This window comes from Cebus imitator, unplaced genomic scaffold, assembly GCF_001604975.1.
Source record: "Cebus imitator isolate Cc_AM_T3 unplaced genomic scaffold, Cebus_imitator-1.0 Scaffold469, whole genome shotgun sequence".
NCBI lineage: Eukaryota > Metazoa > Chordata > Mammalia > Primates > Cebidae > Cebus > Cebus imitator.
The window spans coordinates 737,059-740,595 of record NW_016107784.1 but is presented as its reverse complement, the minus strand read 5'-3'; the positions used below and the strand labels follow the sequence as shown (position 1 = coordinate 740,595).

At 38.8% G+C, this 3,537-nt stretch overlaps 1 pseudogene; it reads left to right on the top strand.

The window, feature by feature from the left end:
- The first annotated feature begins 11 nt into the window (after positions 1 to 11).
- On the top strand, positions 12 to 2,313 carry LOC108291816 (annotated as a pseudogene).
- The last annotated feature ends 1,224 nt before the right edge of the window (positions 2,314 to 3,537 follow it).

The window sequence follows — 3,537 nt, the reverse complement described above, 5'->3', positions numbered from 1 at the left end:
TGAGTGAGAACATGCGTTTTAACAACTTGCCGGACTATTTCAAGACGTTCTGCGTCTTTGAGATGCCGCGATTATTCGCTGCTTGTAGATCAGCCGGAGAAGTGTGCAAAGAAACCCTTCTTGTCGCTGGCGCTTAAGTCCCTCACTCTACACTTGGTCAGAAGGCAAGCGATCCGGGAATCCTGGGGGGGCCGAGAAAGCAACGCGGGGAACCAAACGGTGGTACGAGTCTTCCTGCTGGGCCAGACACCCCCAGGGGACAACCACCCCGACCTTTCAGATATGCTGAAATCTGAGAGTGAGAAGGACCAAGACATTCCTACGTGGAACTACACAGACACTTCCTTCAACTTGTCTCTGAAGGAAGTGCTGTTTCTCAGGTGGCTAAGTACTTCCTGCCCAGACACTGAGTTTGTTTTCAAGGGCGATGATGATGTTTTTGGGAACACCCATCACATCCTGAATTACTTGAATAGCTTATCCAAGAGCAAAGCCAAAGGTCTGTTTATAGGTGATGTGATCCACAGTGCTGGACCTCATCGGGATAAGGAGCTGAAGTACTGCATCCCAGAAGTTGTTTACTCCGGCCTCTACCCACCCTATGCAGGGGGAGGGGGTGCCTCTACTCCGGCCACCTGGCGCGGAGGCTGTACCATATCACTGACCAGGTCCATCTCCACCCCATTGACGACGCTTATACTGGAATGTGCCTTGAGAAACTCGGCCTCGTTCCAGAGAAACACGAAGCCTTCAGGACATTTGATATTGAGGAGAAAAGAATAACATCTGCTCCTACGTAGATCTGATGTTAGTGCACAGTAGAAAACCTCAAGAGATGATTGATATTTGGTCTCAGTTTCAGAGTGCTCATTTAAAATGCTAAAATATATACAAACTCAATTTTGCATAGAGAGATGTATTTTGAATAGTTCTCATGTTATGTTCTCACATTACAGCAATTTCTATGTTAAAGCAGGAAAATTGCCTTTATGAGTGGTCTCCATTCGAGGGCCTCTAACCCCTTCAATCTGGTACTTATGTGAAGAGGGAAAGGGAAAGATGGTAATTTTATTACGGTGTTATGGCACAATGATTGGTTCTGATCTTACCGGCTAGTGCTCATTTTTAAAAACCTTGTCCCCTCTTATCTGAAATGTTTCTGGAATGTTACCATTTTAAGTTATTTTTGTTTTACCCTCTTCTATAATATTCCTACTTCTCATAATAATGACTGATTTATCTGCAATTCAGGTGTTTATCAACCTATTGGCTACAAAGATTTTGTTAACATGATCCGGTGGTTTTTGTGAAATGGAATTATGTTTATTTTTATGGGACTTGGATAAATTTTAAATTGTCTAGAAAACAGATACTTTAATTTTCAATTGTGGAATTCACTTTTTCAATTGTGGAAGTTTCCTAACGCCCCAACAGTATTTTCTTGTGTTAATTTTGCAAAATGAGAATCATTGTCTGACACTCATCTAATTTTTCTTGTTGTAATCTTATGGTCATAATAAGGAGAAAGAGGTTTTAATTTTTCTTGTATTTGGTTTGCTGGGTCATATCACAACCTAATTTTAGTATTTGAAAACAATGAGTATGATTCCTTAATGGCCAACTGAAGACTGAATTGTCCGGAACAACCATACCGTATTTGCGAATTATCAGTGTGGACCAGGAAAGCATAAGTAACTTTTGAACTTTAGTGAAAAGATTGAAGTTGCAGACTTTTGCATAGGGGGTTTGTCAGTTTAAAACTCCAGAATTTATTATCACCATATTTTCACATGTTGCTTATACAAGATTATTATTCTGAGTAGTAATTGCTTCCCTGTCTATGTAGAAGTGCCTGTGTTTTTATTTATTGTTCAAAGACTAAAACATTTTCTTAAATATATTTTGCATAATATTTTATTTGTATACAGTGTTGTTGAAATATTTAACTAGAGCACGGTATTTTAAATGTTAAGATGTAACATATGTTAAATAAAGCTGTTATTTTTGAATTTTAAAATTTGCCGTTTGGGGGTAAGAAGTACTAGAGTTGACAAAATTCTGCCAAACTATTACTTGTATGTATTATCGTGTAACATGCTTTCTTGAAATATTTTTGTTTATAGAATTGAAGGTTCTTATCAGATGGGATGCTGGGGACTATAAACAATGGAAATAAAACCATTGTATTTAAAAAAAAAAAAACAATTACCTCAATTGTTGGTGACAAATATTGCCCCCAGTTTTATAGATTTATTATTTATAGATTTATTATCTATAAAATAATAACAAGGAGATGTTTAGACTCAGATATGAGGTCCACACAAATCAGTATAAAATATCCTCAAATACACAAGACCTATAGCATCTCATTATTTTCAATTTATTAGTTTTTTTGTTGTTGATTCGTATTACCACCGGCTGATAAGAAATTCCTTGAAAGTTCTTCTTGGGACTATCCTCTCTCCCTGGGACTATATCAAGATTCTAGGCCGGGAGCGGTGGCTCACGCCTGTAATCCCAGCATTTTGGGAGGCCAAGGTGGACAGATCACGAGGTCAAGAGATCAAGACCATCCTGGCCAACATGGTGAAACCCGGTCTCTACTAAAAATACAAAAATTAGCTGGGCGTGGTGGCGCACGCCTGTAATCCCAGCTACTTGGGAGGCTGAGGCAGGAGAATTGCTTGAATCCAAGAGGTGGAGGTTGCAGTGAGCAGAGATTGTGCCATTGCACTCCAGCCTGGCACCTGGCAATGGAGCGAGACTCTGTCTCCAAAAAAAAAAGATTCTAGAGATTATGTAGATCCAGAAATTGAAGAAGAGAAAAGTGGCGTTTTATTGTTCGTGGATCCACACTGGTCATGTCTGTACCCTCATGTGCCCCAAGCCCTCAGTGCAATGATACCTCTCCAATGTTTTGAAGCCAACTTGGTCCTGTGTGTTTTTTGTGCAGGAGTTGATCAACAAGCTAGTTCATCATTACTAGAAGTGGGATAGCTCATTTGGGTAACCCTAAAAGATTTTGTTTTCTCTTAACCCTTTCCAGGGGTTTGGAGTAGTGAAGTGGACTTGTTGGGAAGTTGAAATCAATCTAGATAAATAATGACTAAACTCTCATGGGCCAACGACCCATGTGAGATTCTGATGAAAGATTTGAACTCAATAACAAGCTATTATTTTCATAAATACATAACACAAAAATATATAATATTTTTATCAAAAACTAACTTCCTTAACCTCAACAGGATAAGCTATTTTTTTTTAATATCCCAGAAATTTATTTGATGTTTGCTTGAATACATTTTATGTAGAAAGATTGGGATTATTTGCTTTAGATGCCCCTGGTACATCTCATGAGGCATTGAACTAGAAAGGGGTGCCAATGTGGAGACATCAGAAATGGAAATCACAAGCCCAATTTCAGAACTATTCTTAAAGATTGGTCTCTAGTGAAATGAGGCCACTCCCTTAAAAATGCTCAAAGTGTTAGAGCTACTGTGTGAAAACAGCTGACATTTAGGAGGGCATTTCATGTTC